A 23,119-nucleotide genomic window follows, 5' to 3' on the forward strand; every position below is an offset into this window, starting at 1 on the left:
TTTTTGGCTTATTGTGGCTATTGTGTCATATCTTCACAGTCTCTCTAGGTTTTTAAAGGTCTCTGTTCCCTGAGTTCTATATGCTGCTTCTGAGGTCACCATTTGTTTGCTTTTCTCTGGGCAGGTAAGGAAGCTGTCAATCGTCATAACAGAAAGTTGAGTGTAAACAGGCTTCGCCATAAGGGATTCACTGGCTCGCCAATGAAAAGTCCTGGGAGGCCGGGTGAGGTGGCTCATGCCTGTCATCCCAGCACTTTGGGAGGCCGAAGGGGGTGGATCACTTGAGGTCAGGCGTTGGAGACCAGCCTGGCCAACATGATGAAACCTTGTCTCTACCAAAAGCACAAAGATTAGCTGGCCGTGGTGGCACACACCTGTAATCCCAGCTACTCAGGAGGCTGAGGCAGGAGAATCACTTGAAACCAGGAGGCAGAGGTTGCAGTGAACCAAGATCATGCCACTGCAGTCCAGCCTGGGCAACAGACTAAGGCTCTGTCTCAAAAAAAAAAAAGTCCTGGGAGGTGCAGCCTGCACAACTGCCTTATCCACTTCTCTTCTCCTGAAGGGCTGACCCTGCCCCAGGCCGGTCTCCCCTAGAAAGCATGGCCGGTTGATCTCCGGAAGCGCAAGTCCACCCTGTGATTCCACGCCTCACCATCTAGCAGCTCGGCTCCCTATTACATGGGAAGATTCCTCTTGATTTGAAGTCAGCCATGATCAGATCTCACCTAATCTCCATGTAGAACTTGTAACCAGGACCGTTCCAGACACACACTTCAGACTGTCCCCTCCTGGGGGTGTCCCTGTGCTGAGCCCTCCCGTGAGGCCGGGCATCAGAAAATAAGACTTTTCCCCTTGAAACTCCATAGCCATCTGCTTCATGTTTCCACAGCACTTACCACACTGTGCTGCAAACACTGCTCCCGACGTCTACATATTCACACTCAACCAGATTTAAACTTCCTTCAATCTACATGTTTATATGTATCCTACAGTACCAAACACAATTTACTACACTTCAAAGAGGCTCATGATTATGAATTCAATTTTTTCTCTTGTCCTTCTTGTTTTGACTGATTAATTATTGGAGAAACTGGAACTGAGAGAGGATTTCTTTAATGGTCCAGCACTTAGGAGTAGTGTGTCGTGATGTTCTCTTGAGAAAGCCTGGGCTTCTCTTCAATGGAGTTTTAGTTAACTTGGAGAAATCTGTTTCCAGTATGCTCAATTCTACCAAATTTAGGTGAATTTCTATATAGTTGTTTTGCGTATTTTGAAAATTTATAACCTTCAAGGGCTACTAGGTGTCGTCACAACACAAAGCTTGAGGTAGTACTAGGATGGAAGTTCAGAGGTTGACACCTTCCAGAAAGATGGAACGGAAGGACATGGGTGTAAAGCCAAGGTTAGGTTTTACACATAAGCGGCCTGATTCTGAGAAATAGAGATATAAAATAGTAGAAGATATTATACAATACAAATACCTTCTGCTCTATGTAGTTAAAAATAAGAAACGTGTTCATATCAGTATTTTTTTTTTTTTTTTGAGACAGGGTCTCACTCTGTCACCCAGGCTGAAGTGTAATGGCATGATGTCAGCACACTGCAACCTCCTCCTCCAGGCTCAAGCAATCCTCTTGCCTCAGCCAACCGAGTAGCTGGGACTACAGGCATGAGTCACCACTCCCAGCTAATTTTTTTATTTTTAATAGAGACAGGGTTTCACCATGTTGGCCAGGCTGGTCTCGAATTCCTGGCCTCAAGTGATCTGCCTGCCTGGGCCTCCCAAAGTGCTGGGATTACAGGCGTGTATTTACCAACCTGAGTAGGTATTAATGCTATTCCATTTTTATCCTTGAAAAGGGGAAGGAAGATATTTTTGGATTATTCTAAAATTAAAAGTAAATTGTATGCTGCCTAGGACTTGCCACAAAATAACCTGGAGCTGTGTGGGTAGGTGGAGAGGCAGAGGGAGTGGACACATAAATAAAACAAGACTGGCCTGGTCTGGCAATTTCGGAAATTATCTGAGACAGATCTGTGGGGATTTACTACATTCTTTGCTTCCATATGTGCTTGCATTTTTTATGATAAAAGTTATCTTTTTTAAAGCAGGGGTTTAACCTCTCAAGCAAATGAGTGTGACCGTCACTTTAAAAATGCTTCTGATATTAAAATCACTCCCAGAACAGCATAAAATAAGTCATTTTTAAAGCTGGTGTGGGATGTAGCTGTGATCCTGGGAAAATATAAAGCTGGTTTCAGCTATGGATCCACACCTGTGCTGTGTTCATACCAACAGCCCAGCTCAGGAACATATGCCAGCCGTCAAGTTGTGCAACCGGCACCAATTTCTCCTGCCAGCCAGAGCCTCCTTACCTTCCCACCTTATTTCCGGCCACTTCCCAGCACCCATTCTTACTCCAGGTGGGCCTAAATCCTCTCCGCTCCTCACGAAGCTCTTCCATGCTTATCCTGGCTCAGAACATCTCTCATCCCCCTGACTGGGCCTCCACCCTCCACGGGGAACCACATCGTGGGAAAGCTGGATTCCACAAGCCTCCCTGCAAGCCCCCTGACCGCAGAAGCTTGCCTTCTACAACAGCTTAGCTCAAAACCTTCTTTTCGCTAAATAAAGTTGTATTTTACTTCCACGCAAAATAAACGAAAACTCAGTTTTCTGCCTTCAATCCTTCTGTCTTTTATTTCACAGAAGAAACTTTGGTTCTCTTAAATAAGGCTTCTACTCTGCATGTCTTTCCCAACAGATAAGATCGTTTACGTCTACTTAACAGTTCTCAATGTTTGCTGTTCTGCGTCACCCTCGGAGTTACAGACTACTGTGACTCATGCCTGGAGAAGCAGCAAGGTGGGGTGAGAAAGGCCAGGTGACCTTTGTCCAACCATGGCTGGCAAGTGACAAAGAAAGCGGGCTCAAAACGTGGCCTCTGAAGTCTCGATCCCCCACATTTCTGCTGCGCTTTGAGCCCCCTGTGCTTCATGGGGCTGGGCTCTCAACTGCAAAGCAGGTATTTTTTGACCACAGATGAATTTCTAAAATTTGGCAAAAGGATTTAAAAGCTCTAGAAATAGTGTGTATTTAGATATCTGTTCCCCAAATAAATTTGAGTATGACCTTTTTTGATCATGGTCGTTAGTAGGTAAAACTGTATTTGTTTACAAGTAATATTAATTCTATAGGATTTAGTTCACGTTACAAAACCTGGTTGACCAACTACCAGCACTAACAGATAACTAAATAGTAAGTCTGGAGAAAGAAACTGTGAACAGAAAGGCTATTAAGTAGGAAATGTTGCTTTTTAAGTCACAACAAAAAAATTATAAATATTGTCACTGGGGCGTGGTGGCTCATGCCTGTAATCCCAGCACTTTGGGAGACTGAGGCGGGTGGATCACTTGAGGTCAGGAGTTCGAGACCAGCCTGGCCAAGACGGCAAAACCCCAACTCTTTTTAAAAAAAAAACAAAAACAAAAATTAGCCAGGCATGGTGGCGGGTGCCTGTAATCACAGCTATTCGGGAGGCTGAGGAAGAAGAATCACTTGAACCTGGGAGGTGGAGGTTTCAGTGAGCCGAGATCACACCACTGCACTCCAGCCTGGGCAACAGAGTGAGACTTCATCTCAATAATAATAATAATAAATAAATAGTGTCACTTATTTTTGCCAGTGCAAATCTATAAAACATGAGATGAAGGATAATGTGTAGGACATGGCCAGAAAGAGCTTGAACGTGAAAGTGAGAGGTAACAACGTGCTAGCAGCCCTGGCTCGCTCTCGGCACCTCCTCAACCTGGCCGCGCTCCTCGATCTGGCGGCGCTCCAGGGGCCCTTCAGCCCGCTGGTGTGCTGTGGGGGCCCATCTCTGGGGCCGGCCGAGGCCGAGGCCGGAGCCGGCTCCCTCTGCTGGTGGGGAGGTGTGGAGGGAGCGGCGCGGGTGGGAGCTGGGGCTTCGAGTGGTGCTCACGGGCGGGCGCGGGGTCCAGGTGAGCGTGGCTCGGCAAGCCCCGCACTCAGCGCAGTAGGCCAGTGCCTGCTGGGCTTGATGGGGGACGAGCTCCCTCTGGGCTGCAGGAGTGCCTGGGCTAGGTGTGGCAAAGTCCCTCAGCAGTGCCAGTGAGAGGTGAAGCTGGCTGGGCTTCTGGGATGGATGGGAACTTGGAGAACTTTTCTGTCTAGCTAAAGGTTTGTAAACGCACCAATCAGCACTCTGTCAAAACAGACCAATCAGCTCTCTGTAAAACGGGCCAATCAGCTCTCTGTAAAATGGACCAATCAGCAGGATGTGGGTGGGGCCGGATAAGGGAATAAAAGCAGGCCACCCCAGCCAGCAGGGCAACCTGCTCTGGTCCTCTTCCACGTTATGGAAGCTTTGTTTTTTTTGCTCTTTGTAATAAATCTTGCTGCTGTTCGCTTTCTGGGTCTGTGCTGCTTTTGTTAACTGTAACATCTCCACGAAGGTCTGCAGCTTCACTCCTGAAGCCAGCGAGACCACGAGCCTGCCGGGAGGGATGAACAACTCTGCATAGAAGAAACGAACAACTCTGGACGCTCCACCTTTGTGAACTGTAACACTCACTGTGAAGGTCTGCAGCTTCACTCCTGAAGTCAGCGAGACCATGAACCCACCAGAAAGAAAAAACTCCGGAAACATCTGAACATCTGAAGGAACAAGCTCCAGACATACCATCTTTAAGAACTGTAACACTCACCGCTAGGGTCTGTGGCTTCATTCTTGAAGTCAGGGAGACCAAGAACCCACAAATTCTAGACACAAAAGAAGACTTGGTGAGGCCAGAGGCATAGTTCAAACTTCAGTATAAGTTGCAGACTAGGAAAAGTTTCAGCCTTGCTGCCCCTCTCCTCCCATTTTTGACTCTGGAAAGGCCTGTGAGGAACCTGTTTGGCGTATCGAGTGAGGACTGCTCTTCTTTAACAGCAGCCGCTTGTCTCTCCCATATGTTCTCACCCCTTCTGCTCTGAATCAGGCTTTGTTCCCTAGTGAAGCACAAAAAGCAGAAAAGCAGGGAAAATTGGAGAAGGTGGAAAGGGTGGAGAGGCAGTGCCAGAGCACAGATCTAGCCACAACGTGTCCCCTCCATCGCCTTTGGAAAATGCAAGGAAGGATGTACCAAAACTCTGCAGCTTACAACACTGTATTTTAGAAATTCTCTGAGTTTAAGAAATAGATGCCATACCCCAAGACAAAAAGAATAAGTGGGTTGCACAATGGACTTGTACCATTTCCTGATACGAATGATGCTCATTTCCCAAGAAAAATATGAGGCATAGCCAATGGCCTAGGATGCAAAATTATAAACCAACTCATTGCTCCACTGGAAACCACGCCCTGCTTCTAGATTCCTTCTTGACATAAGGTCCAAGTTTCTCATCTGCACCCTCCACATGGCATCTCCTACCCCTAATTCCTCTCTGACACCTGCAGCCACTGCTGACCAGTGTGACCAGTGCTGAACGGTGGCCCCAGGAAGGCTGAGCTCTCTCCCTGCAAGTTGTGCCAGGATTCTGTGCCCCGAAGGGAAAACTGTTCCTGGTGATTCCCATGTCCCAGTTCCTTCCTCTTGTGATTCCAGATCACAGGGCCAGGCCTCTCCCTGGATCTCCCCCCTCCCACCCCCCCGCCCAAGATCTTGCTCTTGGTGGCCTCTCTCCCAGAGATGAAAAGTCCTGTCTTGACCCTTGTGGCCCAGGGTTGGGGCCTGACACCCACAGCAGGTGCCCAGAATGTTAATGCCACCAACTTTTCCTGTCCCCTGCCGGGAATGCCTTGTCCACCAGCAGCTCCTGCTGCGATCCCTTGATCGGCTCCTTCTGTGAGTCTCGACACCACATACCACCGCACTGTTCTCCCACGGAGATGACAGCCAGCTTAAGTTTTAGTCTTCTGATGCCCAGCAAGAATATACAAAGAAAACTGGCCTAACCAATGTATTAATAGTAAAATCTGGTTCATTCGTAAGTAGAGTTCTGAGGGTTTTCAGATGCTGCTGTGATGTTTAAGGTACAGGCAATTTACCCAAGGCATGTGATGTTGAAATATGTTTCAGAATAAACTTCCGCATGAAAATTACAGGCAATAAAATGTACCAGCTTTCTCCTTCTTCATTAATGGAGGAACATAAAAGCTCAATTAAAAATACAGACTCATGCGTCACTTAGTTCTTTTTAGTCCTTGCAATTTAATAAAACATTGGTATTGAGGTGTCATAGGAAAATAGAAAGTTATTGCTCTGTTTCTGGCTCAGTAGCCATGTTCGGCTTACATCATAAATCCAGAGCCGTGGGGAGTGTCTTTTCCCTACTTCATCAGAGCCTAGAATGCTCACAGGTGGGGTCCGGTGTGGGCAGCACAGGAGAAGCATAGAGAGGGTGAGACAGCCCTGGGGAAAGGCAGGGGCAGGGAACAAGCTCTGAGGGCAGGGCCAACATGTCAGGTTTACTGCTGAACTCCAGGGTCTAGAACAGCGTGAGAGGGAAGAGGGACTCCATAATTAGCTGTCGAATAAGTGGAATCCCAAGAAGAAAACTGGGTGGGAGTGTGGAGATAAATACTAGCAACAAAGACACAAAGAAAGCAAGGATTGTTTCATAGCCGGGACAAGCTCATTCACCGGAAACCATGAAATGGAACCTGTCTCCCCACACCCAGCAAAATAACAGCCCTACTGCCTGTCCTCAGAGTGCCCTATGACCACCACCCACTTCAGTAAAGAGACAACCCATGCATTTGACCACATCCTAAGCCCTTTTTCCTCTTCTCTGTTTCTTCTCAAAGGCCAGGTGATCATGTGGGTTCCAGCTTTTATAACCACATTCCTTAGACCCAAACCACGCTAGGTAAGTGAAGGCATGAATGAAGAAATACAACAAGAAACTAGGGGAAGGCTTACCAGCTGATGGACATCGGATGGGTCTTGCCGCTTGCCCTCGGTGAAGCCCAGCCTGAGGCCACAGTTGGCAGCTGTGCTTCTGTGGGAGAAGATCCAAGCCCTGCCCAGGGGTCACAACATGCAACATGACTCCCTCCACAGGGCAGGGGCAACCCCTTACCATGGAAACACATGCATTTCCATGACAACTCATACCTACATGTGCCTCTGTGTTGGAGAGTATTGCATATTGCAGATGTCCAAAAGTGCACAAAGTTTTAACTTTATAAATCACATGAAGTGATGCTCTCCTAACTCAGAGTTACATTTTGGCAAGAGCCAGAAATGTAACAATGTATTCCCAAGCAAGCAGTGAGTAAACAGGAAGCAAAGTGTTTGCTCCCCAGGATCAATTATAATCTACAGACCACATTCCCTCCACTCTAGAGACCTAGAAATATGTTTTAAAAGTATCTCATTCGTTTAAATTATGACTCTTAAATTACTTTATTTGTTACTTGTGTGGCCATTTAAATAAGTCAGATTTTACTGGGAATAAATCAATGATTCATCTAAGGACAATCTATGACTCAAATATTTCCCTCCATTAATCAATAAATGTTCCTTTTCCCAATGTGCTTCCCCACCAAGGAAATCAATATCTCTGGATAACTAGGTAGGCGCAAATATGTCAGAGCACATCAGACTGAGAACACAGAAGGGAAACACATCTGGAGCTTTTCGCATCCAGGGCCTCACTCCACCGCTGATACGCTGGTAGCTGATTCTTATCCGACCACACGAGTCAGAATGCACGTGGTGGGTGAGGCTGGGACAGCCTAGAGAGACGGGAGAGAGCAGCTAGCGAGAGGTCCTTGGGGTGTTCGGCAGCTATGGTCTCTAAGGTCCCAGCCCCCAGACAGGCCTAAAACAGCCAAGGCACCTCCGCTTCCCTTCTCAGGGCCCAGAGCCCACCAGGCAGCAGCAAGGGGCTACCGTGCAGGAGTTCATCTTGGACTCTGTCCCAGGCACGCTCTTGTAGGAACCCAAGAGAACTGGAGGAGTCTATAAGGAGGTGTTGTCATCTAGATGCAGCTGGGGACAGAGATCAGAAAACAGGGCCCAACCTCTTCGGTGAGGTAGGAGACGGGACTTGATTCTGGAGGCAGGGTTCAGACACTGGACCAAACTGAGAACCTGCTAACACAGGGACAGAGGTCCGGGGATGTGCCCATCAGTGTGCCATGTCAGTTTACTATTGCCATGGCAACACCCAAGCATTATCGCCCCTTTTCATAGCAATGACCCCACAACCCAAAAGTTACTGCCCTTTTTCTAGAAATTTCTGCATAAACTGCCCCTTAATCTACATGTAATTTAAAGTGCATATAAATATGACTGCAGGCCTGCCCTGAGCTGCTACTTTCTGCCTAGCAGGTAGCCCTGCTCTGCAGGAGCAGTCACAGAGCTGTAACACTGCTGCTTCAACACAGCTGTTTTCTTCCACCCTACCATCTGCTTGCTCTTGAATTCTCCCCTGGGTGAAGCCAAGACCCTTTGAAGGCTAAGCCCCAATTTGAGGCTCACCTGTCCTGCGTCACCAGGAAGACTAGAGACCAAAGGCGGGGTCTCACTGGGTGCAGTCATCCTCAAGCCTTCACCCTGCTCTCTGCCCTCCTCTGCTCTGCCCCAGAGGCCCCAGGAATCCAGCAGACTCCATTGGATGTATCCACAGTGCAGCTCCATCCCCGAAAGCCTCACCTCCAGCCCACATCGGTTTTACCTCCCAACTTGAACATCTGTCACCCTTCCCCCCTGAACAACTTGATTTGTTTTCTAAGAGAAATTCTGAACCTACTTGTTAATAATTAAATGCCCTTTCTCCTTCCTTCCAATTTATAGTAAGAGAATGTCTTACAAATCTGAAAAGCAGCAAGAAACATTGTGCCAGAGGAGGAGTTAGAGAGGCTATCCTTACTTGAGAGAGTGTGGTCCTGGGAGCCACAGGTGGCTGCGGGGAGGCCCTTGCAGGAAGAGGGAGATGTCACCGCAGGGCGGTAGCTCCAGAGCCCTGCGAGGGCCAACCGGCTTCCATGGAAGCGCCCCAACCTCGAAGTCCCCATCCAGTGGGCGGAGCTTAGCACTGCAGGGAAGCTCAGACATGACCCTGATGGAGTATGGGTGGGTGTGCAGGCTGCGGGGACAGAGGCCGAGGAAAGCTCAGGCAGGACCCTGATGGAGTGTGGAGTGTGCAGGCTGGGAGGACAGAGGCCGTGGAGGGCAATGGTTAAAATGATCTGTTGGCTATTTCTATCACTGTCCATCCCACTTGTCCTCCCTCAGACACTCGGGACCAGAGTGCAAGGATCCCAGACCTCTGACTTTCTTTCTGCCCTAGTTTCATGGAGGGGAACTGATGAATTCACAGCCGTGCATCTTTGAGAGTTGTTGGAATATAGTTTCATTCCCTAGGATTAGGGAAGATCTTGGATTCGAATCCATAGACTCTTCCTGAGCTCCCACTGCATCCCAGCTTTTGAAAGAATTCCTCCCTGTGCACCATCACTCTTGGCCCTCACGACAATTCTACGGGCATCAAGTTTCTTATGGCAAAGAGCCTTGTAGGACTGAGGTTCAGGCCGGGTTCACACAGCCAGGTACCTGGTGCCCTTTCTCCCACCACATCTCCTACCATCTCCTTGCTGCCTTGCTCCCCAGCTGAGCTGGGTCCATGCCTGTATCTCCATGGTATCTACAACACTGCTTTTAACTTCTGCCATCAAGTGAGCCCGCAGACAATGCACCATGGTGACGGACGATGGGCCCATGCCCTAGGAGGGAGGGGGACAGAGGGCGAACGAAGGGGCTGAGACGAAGGAGCTGTGAGGTCTTTACATTCACAGCCTCAGGTCTTAGGGCTAATGAGAACGAATGACTGGGATAACACAGGTGCCTTTCTAGACCCTACGGAAGGAGCGAGAATCTTATTTGGCAGTGACACCAGTTCTACCCCACAGAGATGGGAAGAGATCAGGACAGCATTGACCTAAGGGCCGTCCTATGCTTACGTAAGGTCGGTCCTGCTGAGTCCTGCTGCTGGGAACAGGAGTCAGGGTGCGTAGGGCACCAGGCATGAGGATTTGTCAATGGGAACAAGGATGTGTGGAGACCGTGCAAAGCAACCCGACCTCTCCTACTGTGGGACCCTGTGGCCCAGGGTTATCTCCGTGTCACCTGGTGGGCTCCTGAGCAACTTTGTGCTTTTTTGTGTGCAGGGAGGTGAAATGACCCAGAACAAACCCTGAAATCCAAGCAGGTTGGTGTGACCTTCTGAAACCTCTGATGCCAAACCAGCACCTCCCAGGTACTCTGGAGCCAGCACACATGCTCGGCGCCCAAAGCCATTGTGGATTCTGCTGACAGGCCCCGGCCCATCAGTGCATCTGATCCTGCAGCCCGTGTGGCTTAGCTTTCCTTCTCCCTCTGCCCTGAATTCCCCATCCCTCACTGGCCCACTTCTGCTCATGCTTCAGCCTCCTGGCTTCCTCTAGGAAGCCGCCTTGCTCCCTGGCTGAGCTGGGTCCATGCCTGTATCTTCATGGTATCTATGTCACTGCTTTTAACTGTGCCGTGTTTTGAGGACCTGTTCAGGAGCTGTTTCCTCCACCAAGCCAAGAGCACTCACAGCAGCACCCATGGTAGGAACTCTGTGCATACCTGGTGGATTAACATGTGTCAATTACAGTGGGGCCACAAATCCAGGACAGCACCACCATTTCCTTCACCCGAGGTTTGAAGGAGAAAGAACAGGGGTGAGGGGAGAATAGGATCGAGTACAAGTCCGGAGGGACTGACTGGGTGCGGGGCAGAGGACAGCTCTGTCTGAGCCCATTCTCCATGCTATTGAGATAACCACATGAAGACACAAGCCAACCAAGGCATCTGCCCTGCCTTCGTGGACACCTGCGACTCTGCCGGGGCCGTGGAGATCCAGGCACAGACAGCAACGCCCCAGCAACTGCCTCCACGGTCTCTGTGGGGAGTAGCTGCATCGTGATCATCGCAACAGCAGCCACCGCGGGCAGAGTTCCTCCTGCGTGCCAGGAGCCATGGCGGGTGTGATACCTGCCTCACTTCGTTGACCCTGACAAGGTCACAGGGCAGGGGATCATTAGACCCAAATTTCAAAGGAGGAACACAGAGCTGTAGTCTGCACTGGATATGCACATGCTTAGGTGATTGATAGCGCAAGGCACCATTACTGAGTGTCCGTGGTGCTGTGTATATATTCACTATTGAAAGAACAACAGCGGCGCCTCCCTGCCTGTGAGCGTGGCCTTGTTGCTGTTCTAGTAGGGGCAGGGGGACATCAGTAGAGGCCAGCGGGGTTTTACACCCAGAAGCTAAAGAAAAGGAAGAGGTGGTTTGGAGGGAAAATTGTTGACTGAAGAATTCAACTACTGGGAGCCAGCTGACTCCACTCTATTTATTTTTCTATTAAGATGGTTTACTGAATTATTTGAATTGCAGGAATCCAGGCATTTTAATTTGCTCAGATGTGGCTTATTGAACTTTGATTTTCTGTGCTGAAGAGCCAACAGAACGTTCAAACAAATTTAAATTGGGCACGTTTAAATAAGGCGCAGCGTTGCGTCGGCGGCTCTGTGTGGAGCGTTATCAGGATTTGCTCAATGCATGTGCACAGAGATGCAAAATTGCCTTCACCAAAATCAATCTTGGGTTATGTGTGGTCCAAAGAATGCTTCTAAGCCCCCTGCGGTAGGAGTGAGACCTGGAAGATATGGGCAATGAGACAAAGGCCCCCAGACCACCACTGGGGAGGGGGTTCTGTTCACAGGACGGGGGAGCCTCTTTGGGAAGAAGCAGGGACAGAGCTGGGCTGCTCTGCATGACACAGCGGGACAGGGATTGGCTGGAAGGAGATGGAGTGAGTATTCAAAAGGCAGGAGGCGGGAGACAGGGCCGCAGACCTCAGGGCGGGAGGGGTGTGTGGGGTGGGGAGGCCCTGACGGGTCTCTGGAAGGCGAAGGAGCTGAGAGGGCTTCCGGGTTCGCTGTGGAGCAGCTGGGGTGCTCTTTCATCTGCTCTGCCTGCCTCCGAGGTCTCTGGGTGTCTCCCTTGCTCACTAAAGCTTGTGTGTGGTGGATCTTTGAGGGGGGACTTGAAAAAGACACAAGCTTTGCCACTGGGACACCGCACAGGGCCCCCGCCAGAGTCCTCGACCTCAATTTCCCACTCGTGTCCCACCTGCCCGGCCCCCTCCCCTCATCCCTGGCCTTGCCAGGGGCTACCTCCAGTGCGGCTGCAGAAGGAGCTGGCCACGGGTGGCTGGGTTCACAAGTCAGGACCCAGTGATTAACCAGGGTCACGTGTGCCCCCTAGCAATGAGCAGAACCGTGGGGCAAAACAAAATCACTGGGTTTGGAGGATGAAAGGGTGAGAACCAGGTGGCCAGGAGAGGGGCACACAGTGTCACCATGAGGAGGTGACATGATCCCCAGGTAGCGGGCGGGAAGGCGAGAGCGAGAGTGACAGTGTCAGCGTGAGGCTGGCAACAGACAGCGTTGAAACCACAGCTGTGCTTAGGGGATAGGCCGTGCCCAAGGTTAGCCAAACAACAGAAACCCCGCATGGGGGCAGCCTGGGAGCCCTCTTTCCACACCTTCATGCTCACATGAACCCATGTGGGGCCATCTCCTGTCTCAGTTTCCTCATCTGCAAAATGAGAACGTAATTGTGCTCCTAAAAAATTACAAGGACTAAGTGAGTTATTACATGCAACGAAGTTAGAATGCCCTCACCATGCACAGCCTGAATGTAGAGCAAGAGATTTCAGTGGAGTGGAAATAAATCCACCCTTGCTTCAGGGCTAACTTTAATAGCATCCCTGAAAACAAAGGAAACTCTTGAGTACAACGGGAACCTCCTGCCGAAGGCGAGCCCTGAGCAGGCCCTCCCCACTCGCCCAGCTGAGCACGGCTCTGGCCGCTCTGTGCCTGGAGGCTGCGCCGAAAGCGCTCCCCTACCAAAGCCCTCGCTTTCTCAGTGTCGAGCCCCATGTTTCCATGTGGATTTACACCACTGCTTTACCCCTGCAGAGAAGACTGGTTTCCTGTCCCAAAAACAGAACTCGTGACTGAATTGACACCAAGATGAACTCAAGGCCAGGAGCCTCGGGATGAAGGTAGCATCCCAAGGCATTCCTGCAGCGTTACCGGAACTCTCTGCACGCAGGCACCTGCCACGGATATGTGTGCGTGGCTTCCCAATGTGATACAAGAAAAAGAGTAGACATGCCCGCAGTGGAGCAAACAATAAATATTTAATTGAATGAGGAAATAAGTGAGGATCCCGAGAAAACAGTGTTGCTTAAACTGAGCATGGCTGGTTCCGGTTTTTAGAACCTCCAGGGGATCCTGGAATCTGCTTCTCCCCGCTGGATTCGTAGGTGTTGGGCTCTGCTGGCCCTGTGGTCAGAGGCGCTACCCGCCAGGCAGGCCAGGGGGTCCTCGCGGGACAGGTGTGGGAGACTGAGTGCAGGCATCTCAGACAGCTGCTTGAAGCCTCGGGCATTTTAATAAATGTCCCCCTATTTCATAGGCAAAAGCTTGGTGCCCCTGAACAAAACCATCCAACTGCAGTTGAGTGAAGGCAGCACTGGCGGAAGCAGCTCTGTGCCCATGAGGGTTCTGCTTTGCAAGGCTCTGTGCATACACCAAGGACACCAGGACCAGAGAAAGCCACACGGAAGTTTTAATATTCGGCCCTCAGGCCAAGTGGCAGGAAGCAAAGCTGAGGCCCACCCGCCTCACCAGGAGGCTCCTGGTCCTGCTGCTGTGGCCAAGGAGTCCACACTGCGTTCCCTCCCCAAGGAGGTGGCAGAGCTGCACGGTCCCGCAATCCCGCCGCATGGCTCCGGTCTAGGGATTGGGTGAGGGGCTCTGGGAGCCCTGGAGGTGGCCTGTCAGGGGAAGGACCAAGCTGAGGGGCGGAGGGAGGAGGGTGAAGATGTGAGGCTGCTTTGGGACCACATCACAACCCACGAGCCTGATGTGAGCACCCAGCATTGGGGTGATGGAGTCTTTTCTCCCACAGCTTTTTCACATAAATCCACTGCTCTGGGAGGGGAGTGTCCAGCTGTCCTTACATCCAGAGTGAGTCCTCGAGAGCGACCATTCAAACCTGTTCATTCCACACGATCAGGGCTAAATTGGTCTATTCCTTGACAGAGCATCCTAGCCCCAGAGGCAACACAGAAATACAGACATGTCAGCACAGAAAGGCAACAGGATTCCCACCAAGTGTCTATCACAAGATCAGAGAGTCTGAGCTACCTGCATGGCTAGAATTATGCCTCAAGGTGCCCAACAGCTTTACACAGTTCTCAGGATTCTTCGAAGGGAGAAGAACTCCCTCTATGAGCTTGAAGACATGCGTTGGAACTCCAGGCATCCTCTGACACCTCGATGCTGCTCTGCGAGCCTTGGTTTTCCTCTCTGTGGCTGGGGACACGTCCGCTCCCTGGGGGCAGGAGGGGACAGTGGCTCAGCTCTGCCGCTCCACAGTGAGACTCCCTGGGTTGTGCCCCTAAAAGTCCCTTCTGCTAGATAAGCCTCAGTTTCCTCAGCTATAAAACGGACGTGCACCATCTATTTAGCAAACACTGCCCCTGCACTGCGGCAAGTCCTAGAAGCAACTTGTTTCAAATTTAAATGGCCACGTGTATAAATATGAACCATATGCTTGTGTTGAAGATACAGATCTGTTCTTCTCATTTTTTCTGAGGGGAATTCCTTGACCACGGAGACCCTGAACAGGCATGCTGTGGACAGGTGTTTACAGGGCTTACTCTGTGGCATGCCATCTTGATTATAATGTTTTATAAAGGACATTAATTACATGAAAGCATTAAATAAATAATTAATGTGATCATCAACAGTAAACAGCATAATAATCAACAGCACGTAGTCCATATAATATATTCTTGATGGTTTTAAACCATAACGAAAATAGAAAATAAAAAACTGTAGGTTCTAGAAGATTCAGGCGTTGCCAACTCATCCCAGGAGACCTGCGCTGTGTCGTAATGTTGCTTCTCCTTTTATACCTGACTCTGCCATCTGATTGCCCTGAAAATTAACGGCCCCAGGTTCCAGCCTCCACTAAGAGTGCTGCCAGGACTTGACCTCAGGAGTTCCTTGGATTCTTTCCTTCTCTGTTTTCACGGCCCGCATGCCAGGTTAGGCCCTCCTCATCTTATGACTCACTCACGCTATAACAACCTTCAAAACGATTTCCTGCTTTTAATCTCTCTCCACTCCAATCCAGCCTGAGACCTGCCAGGCTATTCCCAAAATAACTCTTCTCGTGTGTCACTCCCTGCCCCAGGCGCCCGACACCTTCCCCGCCAAGCTGTCTGTTCCCCTGCTCCTGGCTCTCCCTCCTGCACACAAGCGCATCTCACCTCCTGGTTTTCAGGGTACTGTGCTCAGCCGGGGCCTCCCCTGCTGCCCTGTTAGAAGCCTTCGTCCATCAGAGTCCAGGGAGCTCCAACCCTCTCCGTGATGTGTTCTTAACTTTACTCCATATTTTGACATGATTTATCTGCACCCCACCATTAGTACCATGTGTGCCATGACATACGTGACATTTTCTAGGGCCCCTATCTAAATATTTCATCTTCAAAAGGAGTGGAGGCTCCTTTGGTTTGAGGCAAAAGCATGTTACAAAAGAACAATGCTAACTAGATTGCAAGCATTTATGTAATGATCTATTTATCCATCTTCTATACGCGTACACAGGGGAAAGGAAATGAGAAATTGAAATGCCAACAAAAGAAAACAAAGACCAGAATGAGAGCTCAAGAAGCACATTAGGCCGGGAGGAAGCCACACAGGCCACAGGCTCCTGGGCAGCTATTCACCGTGTCCCAGGAGCAGTCACCCATCAGCTGAAATCCTCCCTCTCTCTGGAGTTAGTTACAGGTCAGGGCGTCCTGTGTTGGGGGAAAAGAACTGCAGATGCATAAGCATGCATTAAAATTAAATGACATTGAAGAGGAAGAAGAAGAGAAGTGGAGGTGTGGGTTCCCCTCCTCCCACAAGTGTCCCCTGTCAAGATGTGTTGTCTTGAGAAGATAAAATAAGGGAAGAACAGAAGAGTAAAAGGGGTAAAGTGAGGCGACAGAGAGAAAAGAAAAGTAAGGAAAGAAGTAGTCAGAAAAAAATAAAAGAAGCAAAAAGCGCTCATCCTCCTACCTCTGCTCAAGCTATAAACTAAAATCACCCCCTACTGAATATGTGCCCAAGAAGAAGGTGCTGTGAGAAAAGTGTTCTGTCGAACCCAGGGACCAGCGTGTGCAGAGATGGATGATGGAAACCCAGCCACGGCAAACTCAAGGACAAGCAAGGATAACACTGGACGGGGAGCAGACGCTCTGCTGTGCAGAAAACTCTTGCAAGCCAAAATTTAAAGATACACACGAACAAAGTAGAACAAAGTAGAATAAACAAGGACAGAAAAAAAATGAGAAAATTGGATGCTAAAAAAATCCTACTCTAAGTTGCATATTAAGTAAAATATTAAGAAATGAGGGAAAAAAGTTACAAATGTCATCCGTTATTATGCCAAATAATAACTAACTGGCCTGTTTGGCTTCCAGAGAGGATCAGGAACCATCTTAAAAACAAAACCAAACAACACAGCAGGCTCCAAAGTGCTTTTTAACAAGGTAAACAAGGGTACTTACTAACAATATCCCATAGAACTTAGAGAAGGCTTGGCGGAGGAGAGAGAGCATGTCGCCTAAGTTAGAAATGATGACGATTTTGGCCGGGGAGCCACACTGTCTTTCTCTTCAAGCACGGAGCATCTCACTCCTCCACATTTCGGAGAGCAAAGCTCCACGGGAGTGTGTAAACATTCAGGCTAATTGTCACTCGGGATCATCCGAAAATCAGGAGAGGGCAAGAGGCAGTTGATTGCAGCAAGGATATGACAATGTCACTTTTAGTAACTGACTCAGTCCAACACCTCAGAGTCAAGTGCTTAATATAGGGCTACTCTTTCCGTTGGGTGGCAAGTTTAGCGAAATTGACCACCTGTTCCCTTGCAAGTCTGCCTGTCTCCAGCCTAAATCAGAAGGAGCACCTGGCACCGCAGCTCGCAGGAGGTGCTGCAGCGATTGGATTTTGCCTCCTGTCACTGCCTGTGAAATCCAGATGTTCTGGGCCCTTCTCCAGTCCTGAGAAGGCTGCAGATCAAGCTGCTAAACACGCGGAAGTGATTCTTGTTGTTTTTAATATCCTTAGTTATGTGTCTTTTCTGGAGATTCTATTTTTGTAAGTTTAAAACTCTGGTTTCCTTGCACATCAGCAGGGCCTCTACTAAAGAAATGGAAAAAAGGAGCGTGTGAGCCGTGCACGCAGAGTCCCGCGGCTCCATCGCAAAGCCCCAGGAGGACTCCCTGTTCCATATTTGTGGACTGCTCCAAGTCCACTTAGTCACGATCTCTTGCCCAGTCTGTGGCCAGGGAGATCTAAGGTATACTCAAATGGTTCATAAAATGTCCCCAGCAGTTTTTTAGAAGGGCTGCACCATTAATATCCCCCTTCCCCGCAATGTAACATGATGTTGTTTGCATTCTTGTGAATACAGTGTGCCCACCAATTTGAAACTCTAGCCGTGTCCACTAGGTTTTCGTCCTGGGCTTTCCCAAACAACAGCTTAATTGGAGTCAGCAATTTGAGAGAGAAAGGCCACAAAAATAAAAGCAATTCATAACAAGTTCCACTCACCAAGCTTAGACACACCCCTTAGGCACAGGTTACTCCTGTGGTTTGCTGGTGAAGGCCGGAACCTCACCTCTTCATTAGACATCTCTCTGTCCCCTACCTCAAAGAAATTCCTCTCTCCCTTAACAATGATTCTCACCGTTCTGTTAAATGACAAAATTGATAAAATGTCTCTATTGTGCATTGTCTGACATTGTAGCTCATCAGGAATTTATGAGTCATTTTTGACAAGAGGATAATGAACCTCTTTATGACTGGGGATAGCTGCCCGTATGTCTCCAAAGGGCTGGATGGTCCACATGCCCTCTGCCTCCCACACAAGGAGGTTATTTGCCATGTGGATATCCAGAGACTCAAGAAGGAATTTCACTTGGCAGATCATTTAACCAACACAGGAACTGGCTGCTTTATTTCCTGTTGAAGCACTCACCTGGGCCACAGAGGAGCAGGAGTTAGATGGCCTGGCTGGCACTGCTCCTCCTTTAGGGGAACTTGCTTGGAACATCCCATATTGTTTGGAAGACGCTGTAGTCTCTTTCTGTTCACCCCTCTCTCCATTCACGGTCTTCCGATACAATACAGTCACCACTCCAATGATTCTTGATTCCTTAACTAAATTGTGGAGAGATTTCTAGTAACCTCCAGGATAAAAAATGTCTGAAACTGCCAAGAACAAAGCCTGGCCCCAGAAGAGTTCGTCTAATACTTTTTGAGGCTCTGACCACCTGGTAACTGGGCAGGGGCACTGCACTCCGAAGTCGCAGTTGCAGGATCCAGGAAGCTGATGCAAACCTCTCCCTACATGGTGAGAACCCTTTACCTTCCCGTAAGCTTTAAATATCACTCGCATTCTGCTAGAGCGATTCTGCGTCTCTAGTTGAATCTATTGTTGATGGTGGGAAACATACCACAAAGCATAATTATCTGAGCGACCTGAGCACTTACTGCGTCTTTCCATGTTGAGAGAGAAAGAGAGTAATTCATTCATTTAAGAAATATTGATTGAGCATACTTGCTGTTTCATCATCTAATGTATTTACCATTCCTCCCAGCTGGGTTTTAGATACCAATGTGATCCATATGCTATTTGCTTACATAATTCTGCTTGATCCATTTATTCAATAAATAGATATTAATCACTTAGGCTATGGGATCAGCTCTGGAAACACGGTGGTGAGGAAGAGATGCTATCCGGCCACTAAGGAGCTAATATTCTGGTGGAGAAAATGTCACTAAGCAAATAACGACATAGACAAATCTATGAATACAGTTGATATGGCTGCTGTGCTGCGAGTTGCTACGTGAATGGACGCAGGAAGGCTTGAGCCCAGGTTGGAGAGACAGGAACGTCGTCTCTGAGAAAAGGTCACTAACTCTGAAACCCAAAAGGAGGGTCCAGATTCTCTAGGAAAAGAGAAATGTGCAGAGCAGCCCGCACGAAGAATACCCAATGGCAAAACAAACACAACACGAACAGAACAACCCCCAGGAGCAAACCCGGAGCCAGAGACAAGCACAGTGTCATTAAGAAGACCCACAAAGATGTACATGGCCAGAACTGGCCAGAAAATGGGGTAAGCCCCTGTTTAAAATTTTGAGCTTTATCCTAAGTGCAATGGAGGTCTTGCAGGGTTTTAATTAGAAGAATGTATTTTTCTGATTGTGTCTTTTAGACTGGGTTCCCCAATCCCCAGGTCTCAGACTGGTACAGGTCCGTGGCTTGTTAGGAACCAGGCTGCACAGCAGGAGGTGAGAGGCGGGCAAGCGAGCGTTACCTCTCCAGCCTGGGCTCCACCTCCTGTCAGATCAGCAGCAGCACTAGATTCTCATAGGAGCATTAGACTCTCTTAGGAGCTGGAACCCTATTGTGAACTGTGCATGCAGAAATCCAGGTTGCACACTCCTTATGAGAATCTGATGGCTGATGATCTGAGGTGGAACAGCTTCATCCCAAACCATTTCCCCTCCCTGCACTCGCCCCTCTTCCATGGAAACATTGTTTTCCATGAAACCAGTCCCTGATGCCAAAAAGGTTGGGGACGGCCGTTTTAGACTGCACAGCAACTGACTCTGATATGGGGAAGAGCCAGAGTGGGATTAGCAGCTAAGAGGCTCCAGCGGCTCTCCAGGAAACAATACGCTGTCGCCTGCACTTAGGCTGTGGGGAGAAGCAGCCCCACGTGAGATCCGGGTGGTGGACCATCAGCTGGATGGGGACTGAATCAATACGGGGGTGATCAGAAATGAGAGATGGGAGATGCTCATCAGAAACCTGCATAGGTAGATGGAAATGCGTCGTTTGCATTTAGATGATTTCTCCAAGTTTATCTCTATCCCGGACTTACCTTCCAAGCTTCAGACTAATATCTGCACTCTCTGGTAGAAACCTTTATTCTAATATTCCCCAGGAAACTCAGTGAACACGTCCACAGTTCAAATCATTGCCCCTGAACCATCCATTAAAACAAACAGTTCCTCCCCCATTTTTCCTTAACCTAGCAAATGTTCATCAACTGAAATGGTCCATTTTCTGCATCAGTTTCACAGGGCTGCACGATGCCCAAATACTGGTCAGGGTTATTATGAATGTGTCCATGAGGGTATTCTGGGAGAAGACGAACATTTAAGTTGGTGAATGGAGTCAAGCAGATGCCCTCTCCAATGTGGGTGGGTCTCACCCAATCAGTGAAAGGACAGAACAGAAAAGCCAACTCCCCCACAAGTGAGAGGGACCCCTTCCCACCTGGCTGCCTTGAGCTGGGGCAGCAATCTTCTTCTGCCTTTGGACTCAACCTGAAACACCAGCTCTTCCTGGGTTTTGAGCCTTCCAGCTCTCAAACTATACCATTGGCTTTCCTGGTTTCAGGCTTTTGGACTCAGACTAGAACTTACACCATGGGCCCTCCTGGGACTTCAGCCTGCCAACTGCACAGATCTTTGGACTTGTCTGCCTCCATAGTTGTATGAACCGATTCCTTACAATAAAATCTGTGTGTGTGTGTGTGTGTATATGTGTGTGTGTGTGTGTATTTGTATGTGTGTATATATTTGTATGTGTGTATATGTGTGTGTGTGTATACAGATATAGATATAGATACATATCCTATTGGTTTTGTTTCTCTGGTGAACCCTGACTAATACACCAGCTAAAGAGGAAATAATATTGTCTAGGGAGAAGGTAAAGTTAGAAAAAGACTCATATAAGCTATAGGATATCCCCACATTGTAAATAAACCATAGTGCAACCCAAGAAATAGAAATGAGAATGGAATTTGACCACAAATCAAGTAGGCTGAAACTGTGGCAGAACGTCCCCTGGGCATGCAGCCACCTGGCTGGAGATGGAGACTACATTTCCCAGCTCCATTCTGCCAAGTGTAGCCATGGGGCTAGGTTCAGATCAATGGTATATGAGGGAATCGATGAACTCCCAAGGAATCTCCATAAAGATGAAGCCACTGTCCTAGACTTCTTCCTTTTCTGTTTTCTGAAGTCTGAAAATCCAATTTGAAAATGACCCAGTTTAAACTCTGCAAACAAGAACCACACCCTAAAAGATGGTGGAGTGAGAAGATGGAGGGAACCTGGGTTGCTGGATGACCTGGTGGAGCAGAGCTTCCACACCAGCCTGGACTGTCCAGCTCTGGGCCGGATCACAGGAGGGAGGCTAATATCTCTCCTATTTAAGTCCCAACATTCTGAAATCTCTTTGCTACAGTGTTTGGCTTGTACTGAACTGAAACAGACATGGAAACACACACACTGGACTAAGCAACATGGATGGATGGCCATTTCCTCGACTAGAACAGAAGGCATGTCTGCCTGCTCTGCTCACTTCTGTAGCCCCAGAGAACGGGGCAGGATCTGGCACGGGGAGGACTCAGTGACTGTGTGTGGAATGAATGGATAGTGGAAGAAATGCAGACTGGCACTAGAAGGATGGTGAAGAAGTGGGGAAAGAGTCGATAGTTAAATCTCTTTACAAGGATTTGCTGTGCAGAGAAGAGTGTGACTGTAAGGACTGGGGTCCGGGTGGGATTCCTGTCTGTGCCGTGCAATGGGCATGTGTGTACGTGGGTGACATATGAAATGCTGGGGCGTATTTCCACAAAAATATAAAGACTCCAACAAGAGAAAGGACTGCGACACAAAATAGAGTGTCGTAAATTTCCTGGTATGTGTAGCAGGTGAAGTACTTTCTTCATATCACCAGAAGGGAAGAAGAAGAGGATGGGTGGGCATACAGGAAAACCTGTTGGGTCACAGGCAGGAATTTTAGGATGTATCTGAGTGATGACTCTTAAAAAACTTCTGTCTGGTGAGAAGCAAGGTCAGCCTCTGGAGAGAATGCTGGCCAGTGGAAGTCAGGCTGAGGTCAATGGAGAAGGTTGAAAACAGTCATTGTGGAGTGAGAGCAAAGTGAGTATAGAGCTATGGTCAGAATAAAGGGAAGTTCTCAAAGGCTGATGAGGTTGGGTACCATGCATTTTTATAGTAACCATCTGCCCAGTGTGTGTCTTTCCCAGGAACTGTCAGGTATTAGACAGACATGAAGAACAGGAAACACTCGACTTCTTCTGGGGCTGCGATTTTCCCCAATGATCAAAATTAAAAGACTGAAGGGCAACTTCCATTGAATATTGCAATAGAGTAGTTACTGCCTCTCTGTTGGAGAGGGAAGAAGCTGCTGGCAGGAAGGGCTGGTGGACGAGGTGGCGAACTCGTCAGCGGACAGGAGGTTCTGATGGGACAGGCATCTGCACTGTGGCCTTTTAACCAGCCTGGTGGGAGGACGGGAAATGGAGGCAAGAGAATGTGCTCAATGATTTTGTCAATTAGAAGTGATTAAGTTTCCAGGATGACAAAGTTTAGAATGACGGCTAATTTGGAGTAGAGAAAAACATCACTGGAAATGAGGAGGCAGAGGAACAAAGAGGTCAGGTGGTCAGATGTGTTTTTCAGGAGGATGTGGAAGATGCCAAGTAGATAGCAGGCATGGTAGTGATGAGGAAGACTGGCATGGATTCCAGCAACCCCTATGAGTGCACCATAGTAACAGGTGGAGTAGACAACAACTAAGAGGAGAGGAGGGGTGGCGTCATCAGATTGCATGAGATTTAAAGAAGCAAATGTTTGTCCAGCTAATAGAAAGGCTGTGGTCAGAAAACTACCTGAAGAGGAAGGATGACCTGGCACTCAGGTCTCAGGGGCAAAGAGAGAGCAAATTGCTTCCACTTGAGAGGATCACAAAGGAAGTGGGTTCTCAGGAGCCATCAGATCCTAGTTAAGGCAAGCAAGAGGAATCTTGACAGAAGAGTCAAAGGTAAAGGCTGATCAGAGAGAGGGATGGCCAGCAGACCAGTGCTTGGGAGGGCAACTGGAGAGACAGGCCTTGA

At 48.8% G+C, this 23,119-nt stretch overlaps 1 protein-coding gene and 1 long non-coding RNA gene across 8 annotated transcripts in view; both read right to left on the reverse strand.

Annotated features, from left to right (window-relative positions):
* The window catches only part of RPS6KA2 (ribosomal protein S6 kinase A2), a 451,644-nt gene that overhangs the window by 265,062 nt on the left and 163,463 nt on the right, over nucleotides 1-23,119 (reverse strand). The gene's annotated exons all lie outside the window — the stretch shown is intronic.
* Nucleotides 13,152-14,367, reverse strand: LOC129476541 (uncharacterized). The gene is made up of 3 exons (XR_008654982.2): nucleotides 14,265-14,367; nucleotides 14,078-14,165; nucleotides 13,152-13,891 (listed from the first exon to the last, which is right to left on the reverse strand). It is a non-coding gene; the product is annotated as an uncharacterized lncRNA (long non-coding RNA).

Source organism: Symphalangus syndactylus, chromosome 2, assembly GCF_028878055.3.
Source record: "Symphalangus syndactylus isolate Jambi chromosome 2, NHGRI_mSymSyn1-v2.1_pri, whole genome shotgun sequence".
Taxonomy (NCBI): domain Eukaryota; kingdom Metazoa; phylum Chordata; class Mammalia; order Primates; family Hylobatidae; genus Symphalangus; species Symphalangus syndactylus.